Source organism: Mirounga angustirostris, unplaced genomic scaffold (assembly GCF_029215605.1).
Source record: "Mirounga angustirostris isolate CCGP_5_RB_7025 unplaced genomic scaffold, mMirAng1.0.hap1 SCAF_7, whole genome shotgun sequence".
Classification (NCBI taxonomy): Eukaryota; Metazoa; Chordata; class Mammalia; order Carnivora; family Phocidae; genus Mirounga; species Mirounga angustirostris.
In genome coordinates, this window is record NW_026991715.1 from 43,687,279 (window position 1) to 43,700,134 (window position 12,856).

The window sequence follows — 12,856 nt, forward strand, 5'->3', positions numbered from 1 at the left end:
CATCTTCTTTATCCATTCATCTGTTGATGGACATCTTGCCTCTTTCCACAGTTTGGCTATTGTGGACATTGCTGCTATAAACATCGGGGTGCACGTACCCCTTAGGATCCCTACATTTGTATCTTTGGGGTAAATACCCAGTAGTGCAGTTGCTGGGTCGTATGGTAGCTCTATTTTCAACTTTTTGAGGAACCTCCATACAGTTTTCCAGAGTGGTTGCACCAGCTTGCATTCCCACCAACAGTGTAGGAGGGTTCCCCTTTCTCCGCATCCCCGCCAACATCTGTCATTTCCTGACTTGTTAATTTTAGCCATTCTGACTGGTGTGAGGTGGTATCTCATTGAGGTTTTGATTTGGATTTCCCTGATGCCAAGCAATGTTGAACACTTTTTCATGTGTCTGTTGGCCATTTGGATGTCTTCTTTGGAAAAATGTCTGTTCATGTCTTCTGCCCATTTCTTGATGGGATTCTTTGTTCTTTGGGTGTTGAGTTTGATGAGTTCTTTATAGATTTTGGATACTAGCTCTTTATCTGATATGTCATTTTCAAATATCTTCTCCCATTCTGTCGGTTGTCTTTTGGTTTTGTTGACTGTTTCTTTTGCTGTGCAAAAGCTTTTTATCTTGATGAGGTCCCAACAGTTCATTTTTGCCCTTGCTTCCCTTGCCTTCGGCGATGTTTCTAGGAAGAAGTTGCTGCGGCTGAGGTCGGAGAGTTTGCTGCCTGTGTTCTCCTTTAGGATTTTGATGGACTCCTGTCTCACATTTAGGTCCTTCAACCATTTTGAGTCTATTTTTGTGTGTGGTGTAAGGAAATGGTCCAGTTTCATTCTTCTGCACATGGCTATGCAATTTTCCCAACACCATTTGTTGAAGAGACTGTCTTTTTTCCACTGGACATTCTTTCCTGCTTTGTGGAAGATGAGTTGACCATAGAGTTGAGGGTCCATTTCTGGGCTCTCTGTTCTGTTCCATTGATCTATGTGTCTGTTTTTGTGCCAGTACCATACTGTCCTGATGATGACAGCTTTGTAATAGAGCTTTAAGTCTGGCATTGTGATGCCACCAGCTTTGCTTTTCTTTTTCAAAATTCCTCTGGCTATTCGGGGTCTTTTCTGGTTCCATACAAATTTTAGGATTATTTGTTCCATTTCTTTGAAAAAAGTGGATGGTATTTTGATGGGGATTGCATTGAATGTGTAGATTGCTCTAGGTAGCATTGACATCTTCACAATATTTGTTCTTCCAATCCATGAGCATGGAACGTTTTTCCATTTCTTTGTGTCTTCCTCAATTTCTTTCATGACTGTTTTATAGTTTTCTGAGTACAGATCCTTTGCCTCTTTGGTTAGATTTATTCCTAGGTATCTTATGGTTTTGGGTGCAATTGTAAATGGGATCGACTCCTCAATTTCTCTTTCTTCTGTCTTGTTGTTGTTGTATAGAAATGCCACTGATTTCTGTGCATTGATTTTATATCCTACCACTTGACTGAATTCCTGTATGAATTCTAGCAGTTTTGGGGTGGAGTCTTTGGGGTTTTCCACATGAAGTATCATATCATCTGCAAAGAGTGAGAGTTTGACTTCTTCTTTGCTGATTTGGATGCCTTTTATTTCTTTTTGTTGTCTGATTGCTGTGGCTAGGACTTCTAATACTATGTTGAATAGCAGTGGTGATAGTGGACATCCCTGCCATGTTCCTGACCTTAGGGGGAAAGCTCTCAGGTTTTCCCCATTGACGATGATATTCGCTGTGGGTTTTTCATAGATGGCTTTTATGATATTGAGGTATGTACCCTCTATCCCTATACTCTGAAGAGTTTTGATCAAGAAAGGATGCTGTACTTTGTCAAATGCTTTTTCTGCATCTATTGAGAGGATCCTATGGTTCTTGTTCTTTCTTTTATTAATGTATTGTATCACATTGATTGATTTGCGGATGTTGAACCAACCTTGCAGCCCAGGGATAAATCCCACTTGGTCGTGGTGTGACTAATCCTTTGAATGTACTGTTGGATCCTGTTGGCTAGTATTTTGGTGAGAATTTTTGCATCCGTGTTCATCAAGGATATTGGGCTGTAATTCTCCTTTTTGATGGGGTCTTTGTCTGGTTTGGGGATCAAGGTAATGGTGGCCTCATAAAACGAGTTTGGAAGTTTTCCTTCTATTTCTATTTTTTGGAACAGTTTCAGAAGAATAGGTATTCATTCTTCTTTAAATGTTTGGTAGAATTCCCCTGGGAAGCCATCTGGCCCTGGGCTTTTGTTTGTTGGGAGATTTTTGATGACTGCTTCAATTTCCTTAGTGGTTATAGGTCTGTTCAGGTTTTCTATTTCTTCCTGGTTCGGTTTTGGTAGTTGATACATCTCTAGGAATGCATCCATTTCTTCCAGATTATCTAATTTGCTGGCATAGAATTGCTCATAATATGTTCTGGTAATTGTTTGTATTTCTTTGGTGTTGGTTGTGATCTCTCCTCTTTCATTCATGATTTTGTTGATTTGGGTCCTTTCTCTTTTCTTTTTGATTAGTCTGAACAGGAGTTTATCAATCTTGTTAATTCTTTCAAGGAACCAGCTCCTAGTTTTATTGATCTGTTCTACTGTTCTTTTGGTTTCTATTTCATTGATTTCTGCTCTGATCTTTATTATTTCTCTTCTCCTGCTGGGTTTAGGCTTTATTTGCTGTTCTTTCTCCAGCTCCTTTAGGTGGAGGGTTAGGTTGTGTATTTGAGACCTTTCTTGTTTCCTGAGAAAGGCTTGTATTGCTATATACTTTCCTCTTAGGATGCCTTTGCTGCATCCCAAAGATTTTGAACAGTTGTGTTTTCATTTTCATTGGTTTCCATGAATTTTTTAAATTCTTCTTTAATTTCCTTGTTGACCCATTCATTCTTTAGTAGGATGCTCTTTAGCCTCCATGTATTTGAGTTCTTTCTGACTTTCCTCTTGATTGAGTTCTAGTTTCGAAGCACTGTGGTCTGAAAATAGGCAGGGAATGATCCCAATCTTTTGGTACTGGTTGAGACCTGATTTGTGACCTAGGATGTGATCTATTCTGGAGAATGTTCCATGGGCACTAGAGAAGAATGTGTATTCCGTTGCTTTGGGATGCAATTTTCTGAATATGTCTGTGAAGTCCATTTGGCCCAGTGTGTCATTTAAAGTCTTTATTTCCTTGTTAATCTTTTGCTTAGATGATCTATCCATTTCAGTGAGGGGGGTGTTAAAGTCCCCCACTGTTATTGTATTGTTGTCAATGTGTTTCTTTGCTTTTGTTATTAATTGGCTAATAAGTGGCTGCTCCCATGTTAGGGGCGTAGATATTTACAATTGTTAGATCTTCTTGTTGTAGAGACCCTTTAAGTAGGATATAGTGTCCTTCCTCATCTCTTATTATAGTCTTTGGTTTAAAATCTAATTTGTCTGATATAAGGATTGCCACCCCAGCTTTCTTTTGGTGTCCATTAGCATGGTAAATGGTTTTTCACCCCCTCACTTTCAATCTGGGGGTGTCTTTGGGTCTAAAATGAGTCTCTTGCAGACAGTATATTGATGGGTCTTGTTTTTTTATCCAATCTGATAGCGTGTGTCTTTTGAATGGGGCATTTAGCCCATTTACATTCAGGGTAACTATTGAAAGATAGGGATTTAGTGCCATTGTATTGCCTGTAAGGTGACTGTTACTGTATATTGTCTGTGTATCTTTCTGGTCTATGTTACTTTTAGGCTCTCTCTTTGCTTAGAGTACCCCTTTCAATATGTTTTGTAGGGCTAGTTTCATGTTTGCAAATTCCTTTAGTTCTTGTTTGTCCTGGAAGCTTTTTATCTCTCCTTCTATTTTCAATGACAGCCTGGCTGGATATAGTATTCTTGGCTGCATATTTTTCTCGTTTAGTGCTCTGAATATATCATGACAGTCCTTTCTGGCCTGCCAGGTCTCTGTGGATAGGTCTTTTGCCAATCTAATGTTTCTAGCATTGTAGGTTACAGATCTCTTCTCCCGAGCTGCTTTCAGGATTTTCTCTTTGTCTCTGAGACTCGTCAGTTTTACTATTAGATGTCGGGGTGTTGACCTATTTTTATTGATTTTGAGAGGGGTTCTCTGTGCTTCCTGGATTTTGATGCCTGTTTCCTTCCCCAAATTAGGGAAGTTCTCTGCTATAATTTGCTCCAATATATCTTTTGTCCTTCTCTCTCTTTCTTCTTTTGGGATCCCAATTATTGTAATGTTGTTTTGTCTTATGGTATCACTTATCTCTTGAATTCTGCCCTCGTGATCCAGTAGTCGTTTATCTCTCTTTTTCTCAGCTTCTTTATATTCCATCATTTGGTCTTCTATATCACTGATTCCCTCTCTGCCTCATTTATCCTAGCAATTAGTGCCCCCATTTTTGATTGCACCTCATTAATAGCCTTTTTGATTTCGATTTGGTTAGATTTTAGTCCTTTTATTTCTCCAGAAATGGTTTCTCTAATAACTTCCATGCTTTTTTCAAGCCCAGCTAGTATCTTTAAAGTCATGATTCTTAACTCTAGATCCAACATCGTACTAATGTCCGTATTGAGTAGGTTCCTGGCAGTCGGTACTACCTCTTGTTCTTTTAGTTGAGGTATTTTTTTCCGTCTTGTCATTTTGTCCAGAGGAGAATAGATGAATGAGAGAACAAAATGCTAACAGGGTAACAATGTCCCCAGTAAATATTCTCTAAACAAATCAGAAAAGACCTGAAGCTTGGGGAAAAAAGGGAAAGAAAGAAAAAAGAAAAAGATAAAAACAATCAAAAACAGAACAAAACAAAACAAAAAAACAGAATATGATCAAATATGATCAAGCTGGTGCATAGATCAGTGCCACACACTAGATTTTGAGTGTATTTTGGTCTGTTAGAGGAAAGTGCCTCCCGAAATTTTAAAGAAAGAAAAACTTATATATGTACAAAAATAAGGGTTGATATGATGAAGGGATGTAATATGACTGTAAAGATGAAAATTATAAAAAATTTTATAAAAGGAATTGATAAGAAGTTGTTTGAAAAAAGAAAGAAGAGGATTTAAAAAAAAGAAAAAAAAAGGGAGAGAATGTGATCAGGCAGGAGACTAGAACAAAGCCATACACTAGAGATTTAGGGTATATTTTGATCTGTTAGAAGAAACTGTATCTCAAAATTTTAAAGAGAGAACAACTTATATATATGTGCCAAAAATAAGGGTAACTACTATGAAGGGATAGAATATGACTCTAAACATGAAAAATAAAAATGTTTTTTTAAAAAAGGGATGGATAAGATGTTGGTTGAAAAAGGGAAAAAGAAAAATTCAAAAAAAAAAAGACAGTTAAAAAATTTAACTTTGAAACATTAAAGAATCATGGTAAAAAAGTCATGAATTCTATGTGCAGTATTCCCGTAGTGCTGGAGTTCTGCCGTTCTCATTGATCGGTAAACTTGGTCTTGGCTGGCTGTTCTCGCTGATCTTCTGGGGGAGGGGCCTGTTGCCGTGGTTCCCAATTGTCTTTGCCGGAGGCGGAATTGCCCTGCCCTTGCTGGGTCCGGGCTAAGTCATCTGCTTGGGTTTGCTCTCGGGAGCTTTTGTTCCCTGTAAGCTTTCTGTACAACTTTGGAGGCTGAGAGTGAATATGGCAACCTTCCAATCTCCACCCCGGAGGAGCCGAGAACTTGGGCCCCCACTCCTCAGTGCGCCCCCAGAGAAAAGCAGTCAATCACTCCTGTCTCCCTGGTCTCCGGTTGCACTCCGTGCTCATCCGGCCTGTGACCGAGCGTTTCTATCTCTGGCACCTGACTCGGTGTGGAGTCTCCAAACCCAGCAGATCCCTGTGGTGTGCTCCCCACCACTCCTCCCGGGGGAGGAAGGGGAGTCTCCTGGGATCTGCTGCTTGTTGGGTCCCTGCTGGAGGAGCAGTGGCCCGACTGTGCTGTGGATCCCGGTTTATGGCAACCCCGAGCTGAGAGCCCATGCCTTGGCTGCGTCTCTGCAGCCGACTTCCCTGCTCCGATCCCCGGGAGCTCTGCCACACTCAGGCACCCCCGGTCTTTCTGTGACCCCGAGGGTCCTGAGACCACACTGTCCCGCGAGGATTCCACCCCCCCACTTAGCCACTGGAGCGACGTCCCTCAGCGGAGCCGACTTCTAAAATTTCCAATTTTGTGCTCCATGGCTCTATCACTTGCCAGAAGCAGCCGATGGAGGTCCCCTCCCCCGCTGTCTATCCTCTCAAATATCGCCTCGGATGCACTTCTCCGTACATCCTACCTTCCAGAAAGTGGTCGCTTTTCTGTTCAGAGAGTTGTTGCTCTTCTTTTCTTCGATCTCCTGTTGAGTTTGTAGGTGTTCAGAATGGTTTGATCCCTATCCAGCTGAATTCCTGGGGCCAGATGAAATCCAGGTCTACTCGTCCACCATCTTGCTCCACCCCCTTGGAACACAGTTTCTAAGTGATAAATATATCTTGCTTATTTTTGTCTACCTTTTCCCCAGATAATTCCCACCACCCTTATTTGGAATGACCTTACTTACTCCAGCCAAGCCAAGTTCTCCATTTCCTCAGGACATTTCTCAGAACCACCTCCTGTGAGAGACCTGTTACTCCTCTTCTTCCTCTCTGACCAGCCCTAGGTAATTTGATTAAAATTTTTTTTTGGTGTAGGAGTCAATCTCTTACATATAATATTCTTTTCTGTATAGTCACTTTTGTGTGTTTCATATCCCTCAAGATAGAAAAGTCACTGGGAACAGATTCTATTCTAGTTCATCTTGCTATCTTCCATTACTCTGCAGCAATTGGGAGTAGCAAAGGGGTGAGTCTCCAAAAAATTCCGAGTGTGGATTAAATGCATTTTGTCAAATCTAGAGAAACATGGGGTGCGGGTTGATAATTGAATAGTTCCTTATCTTATGTGTTTATGTGAGTCAGCCCTGGGTTGTAGAGCAGGTAATGGTCTGACTGCCTCAGCCTCTAGTTGGCTTCAATGTTCCCCATTTCCCACAGAAACGGTGAGGACTTCTGCTCTTTCAGGAGTTCTAACCCCAATCTGTCCCTGGGCTTCTCCCAGGGCTTTTAGGGCCTTCTTCTTCCTCTTCTCTCTTCCCCCACCCCATCCCTCTTCTTCTTTTTTTCTTTTCCTTCTTATGTTGATGCAATTCTTTTTAAAACAAAACCAGAAAACAAGAGTTTCAAAATGCTGTGAAAAATTACTTATAAACCTAACCTTTCCCACGCCATTTCTTTGCCTGAAAACAACCCCCTGCTTGTGAACTCCCATCTTGTACTTGTCACTCACATGGCTCCTCAGATTCTTTCTTTTCAAGGAAATCTTCCATGGCCTGACAGTGTGAGGGGCAGTTTACGTAGCATTTGTTCATTTAGTAAAGATGTGTTGAAGCCTACTGTGTGCTCAGTACTCTAAGATGCTTCTGGAGAGAGTGTGTGTGTGGCAGGTCAAGTATAAAATGAAGTCTGATTTTGACTAAAAGGAATATACAGTCTGGTTAGGGAATTCTCATCCACAGAATTCAGTAAGGCTGTGCATCCTATCATAAAGAGGTTTAAGATTAAGTGCATCCTCTCTCTAGCTGCCCATATTATGCCTACTCCTTACTCCTCATCCAGAAGGATAAGCAGTGAACTCATGAAGTACCTATTGAATCCCCTCTTACTGGTCAATTCATTTTCTACACTTACTCTTCTTTTGCTCATAACATAAGTTCTACTTAGTAAAGTCACACATTTGTAACTGGATTATTGTTTCAAATATTAATACACTAAAGAGCAGGAATAAGCACTCACATGGCTAACCTAGGCTTGGATATTTTGGGCAAAATGATGTGGTCTTGCCTCCTCCCTTCATCACCTCTTCTGAGAAGACTTTGCTGACCCTCTCCCATCCTTGGCAGAGTTATTCATTCATAGCAGAGTTTCCATAGCAGTGATAGTGATGATTAATGTTAGTTGAGATTTAGTAAGTGCCAGACACTGTCCTAAGTACTTTACTTGGCTTATCTCATTTAATCCTACCAACAAGCTGAAGAAGTATTATTAATTATTCTAATTTTACAGATGAGGTACAGTTAACCAACCTGACCAAGGCTGTTAAACTCGTAAATTGGGAGAGACATTCCAATGTGGGTAGTCTAATATAATCATCTCTAGTTTCAAGGTGAAGGAACTGTGTCAGTATGTATGGGCTACCTTAATGAGATACCAGACTGCATGGCTCGACAAGCAGAAATTCATTTCCTCACAGTTCTGGGGGCTAGAAAGTCTAAGATTAAGGTCTGACAGGGTTCTGTTTCTGGTGAGAGCGTTCTTCCTTGTTTGCAGATAACCTTCTCTCACTGTGTCCTCCCATGGAGAGAGAAGAGAGCAAGCTCTTTGGGGTCTCTTCTTATCAGGGCACCAATTCCATCATGAGGGCTTACCTTTATAACCTCATCCAACTTCAGTTACTTCCCTGAACCCGCCTCTTCAAATACCATCGTATTGGGAATTAGGGCTTCAACATATAAAATTTTAAGGGGACACAAACATTTAGTTCATACCAGGAACCAAGGCTTAGGGAGATTATATATTATAGTCAGGGTCAGAGTTATTAGGTGACAGATGAAGGACTGGATCCCAGACTCCTAGAGGCAGGTGGCCTCTATGTTACTCTGAGTCAAGAAGGCAAGAGAATAAGAAAGAACAAGGAGGGTGCACGATACTATCAGACATTTTGGATTCCCAAGCAACATTGCACTTCAGGGCACCTTAACTTCTCATAATTACAAAAATAAACATATCTTTTTTCCTTCTGATGTGTTATATTTGCAGTGTTTTTACTTACACAGAAAGAAATAGACCTTCTGGTCTTCATTGGATTCAGTCAATGAGTGGTAATGTTTTAGTGAGGCTCTAGGTTCTTGCCAAGATTTTCAATATTGTATCAGTCAAGATTTTGACAGGAAACAGATGGCACATTAAGATTGGGTAATTTGAGAGGAGTTTGATGAAAAGTCTATTTTCAAGGGTGTGGGCATGGCTTCAGAAAAGCACCAGGGGTGCTATGTACCCTATGCCAATATGGGTACCTGTTAATTCTGTCAGGGCTGAAGGAACAAGTGGAAGGAGAGGTAAGGGCAGCCCTGAGGGAGCTGTGTCCAGAGGGCTTCCTGACAGGAACTGTGGCCTATAGCGGAGGAGTGCAGCCAACCCACGGCCCAGCACAGAACCCGGGAATAACCCCCTGCCCTCACTCTCTTCCTGCTTCTGATCTCCTGACCCTGCTTCCCACTGGCTGAATCTGACAAGAGCCAATGGCAAGAGGTTATATTGAAATATTCTGAATGTATCTGCCTGCTCGGGTCAGAAAGCAAGGTTCGGAGGGACAGGGAATAAACTAAATGGAGATAAAGGGTGGATATAATCACAAATGCTGTTTTCAAAGAGGTGGAGATTTAGGAAATGATCCTCATTGACATTTAAGTTGTTCTGCCGTCTTCTGTTAAACCTCATAGGTGGTAGGCAATCTAGCAGTTGTCATGGTTCACTTTCGTATGTGAAATGAGAGAGAAGGGGAGATAGGACATTAGATATCTTCCTTACCTAGTGGTGGTGGAGAAGTGGATACTCCAACCTAGCATACTCAAAAACTGGGTTTAGAGTTACTATAAATCAACAGTAGAGTTCAAAGTAAACACATTGAGCAAGCGGTATTTAAGATTAAGTTATTGATGGGAAATTCAAACCAGTTTATCGAGAGTATTTTGTAGAAACAGCTCTGGCAGCCAGTTTGAAGAGATTTGGTCTGATCAACTATGGCATTTATTTCTTTTCTTGCAGGAAGCAATAGTCCCTGGGGCCAGGAGATAAAGAAAGGGTCAGTGTCTAGCTCTGCCACTCACTAGGGCATAGTCAGGGCAAATCAGATTATTCCAGCTTCTTCAACTGTGAACTGAGGAAGATAATCCTGCTTCCCTCAAAGAGTCATGAAGACACTGAGCATTGTGTCTGGCACAGAAGAAGTGTTTGGTAGATGTTAGATATTCTAACTTGGGTGAGTTAGGGAATCTGGCCAACAAACAGCAGACAATCCTTTTCTAAATAAGGAAATGATACCTCCATGAGAATGCTGGTTTTTTAAAAGTGAAAATGAGGTTTCAAAGGGGACACGGGCCTCCTCCAGAAACTGATTAATTGTGTATTCTTGTGGTCCATGATACAACACAAATAATTAAATCAAAATTTGCCTGGAATATGTGGAAACTGAGAGTCAAAAGTGCACTCAGAGGTATCAAAGGGGGATGGAGGGTAATAACTGAGAAGTAGCAGGGGAGAAGGAGGAGAAGCTGACCAGGGGCATTTTGCTATAGGCATGGCAGCCAATTCATAACTTGAGGATCCAATGCAAAGAGGATATGCACAGCTGTCCTTCCCATGACTATATGAGATTCAGGAGATGAGTTTTCTCTTTTTTGGAAATCCCCCTTCTGATAGGCCTCCAATAACCTCGTGGAGTAGAGAGGCATGATCATAGGGTCCTGAACCCTGTGACATAATGAAGTGGTTGATCAGTATAGAAAAGGGAGTTCTTTTTCTTTTTAATTAAAAAAAAAAAAAGATGATCTTTACTAAAACTTAACTTAATAAACCTCAAATGTTTAAATAATAATTAAAAAAACTCCCACAAAAAATAAAATTCTGTCATCACAATATTTAAGTAGCTCTGGACTATTTTTAAGAACTATTACCAAGAACACTGTTTCTCAGACTCAGAGTGGGCTTTCCCACTCTAGTTTCCTCTTTTTATTTGTTCTCAAAGACTAGCTTTTTGCCCTGTCCTTTGACCTTTTTATCTTGTGTTGGAAAGTCATCTCTTTCTGACTCTTCTTGGATTTTCTACCAAGGAAGTTCCCTTCCTACTCCCCTCACCCTTTTTTAGTATCACTTTCAAGGCAGTTCAAACATCATGAAGACAGCAATCCAGTGATTACTAAACCTTGAATTTAATTCCCCTGTAATGCAGCCTTCCCTTCTTCTGCCTCTCTCTGAATTCAGCTGGTTAATTTACTCTCTGTAGAATGAGTTTCATTATTTTCTGCATGTCTCATCCCTCTTTTAGAGAAAGTTTTTCTGTGCAATGAAAATTTTTCAGAGTTTGTGTATTTATAAAACCAGAATACCATCCGAAGATGGTAAATAATAAAGCTTCTTAAATCCATACAATGGGGAAAGAAATTTTTTGTTTGTTTGGGGTAATGGAAAAGTTATTATTAGTAGTGGTAGCTATATGTTTTTAAAATTGAAATATAGTTAGGATACAAGATTAGTTTCGGGTATACAACTTAGTGGTTTGATAATTATATACCTTATGAAATGCTTACCATGATAAGTGTAGTTACCAACTATCACTGTACAAAGTTACTGCAGTGTTATTGACTGTATTCCCTGTGGTGTACTTTTTATCCCTATGACTTATTTATTTTATATCTGGAAGTTTGTACCTCTTAATCTCCTTTACCTATTTCACCCATCCCCACACTCCCTTTTCCCCTGGTGACCACTAGCCATCAGTTTGTTCTCTAGGAGTCTGTTTCTGTTTGTTTGTTCACTTATTTTGTTCTTTAGATTCCACATGTAAGTGAAATCATGTCGTATTTGTCTTTCTCTGTCTTACTTATTTCACTTAGCATAATACCTTCTAGGAGCATCCCTATTGTCATGAATGGCAAGATTTCATTCTTTTTTATGGCCAAGAAATATTCTTTTTTTTTTTAAAGATTTTATTTATTTATTTGAGAGAGAGAGAATGAGAGACAGAGAGCATGAGAGGGAGGAGGTTCAGAGGGAGAAGCAGACTCCCTGCCGAGCAGGGAGCCTGATGTGGGACTCGATCCTGGGACTCCAGGATCATGACCTGAGCCGAAGGCAGTCACCCAACCAACTGAGCCACCCAGGCGCCTCCAAGAAATATTCTATTATATATATACCACATATTCTTTATCCATTCATCTATCAGTGGACAGTTAGGTTGCTTTCATAACTTGGCTTGTAAATAATGCTGTCATAAACAGGGGTGCATGTATCATTTTAGATTAGTGTTTTCATTTTAATGGGGAAATAAACTACAAAAGGGCTCTGAATGAAGAGGCTGAGAAATTGAAGGAACTCTTATACACCATTGGTGCCAAGTAGGTCTAAGGGCAAATATTGCCCTTGAATGAAACACCTGGTTGAGGATTATGTTACTCGAGGTGCATCTTGAGAACCTGGGGAAGAACATTTCCTTCTTCTCATGGAGGCAGTGAGATTCTGTCTCCTACAGAAAAGTGGGAAAGAGGAAGTGAAAATTTCTTGCACATTAATGCTGGGATGTAGAACTGCTATCTGAAGACAGTTTGAAGGGGGCCCTAAGGCTGGCAAGGGTAGCCCAGTAGTTGGGCTCTATGGAGCTAGATTTCAAGCTTATTTTTGAGATCTGAGATTTTTCAGATTTGAGATCCATAGCTTTGAATTGATATTTTTGTTTATCTTCTCTTATGGAAAGGACTGAGGAAAATGTCGGTTTACAGGAGAGAGCTGAATGATTAATTGATCCAGAGGGCCTGTAGCACCTCTGCTGAACAAGCTAGTTGATCCAGTCTTATTGCTGACTGAAGGTATGGAGAAACTAGTGCAGAGTGGTCTCCCTTTTACCACCTACCTTCAGTTGGCAGTTGGTTTTGCCTGAAGTATTTATTTGTTTGTTTTATTATGTTATGTTAATCACCATACATTACATCATTAGTTTTTGATGTAGTGTTCCATGATTCATTGTTTGCATATAACACCCAGTGCTCCATTCAATACATGCCCTCCT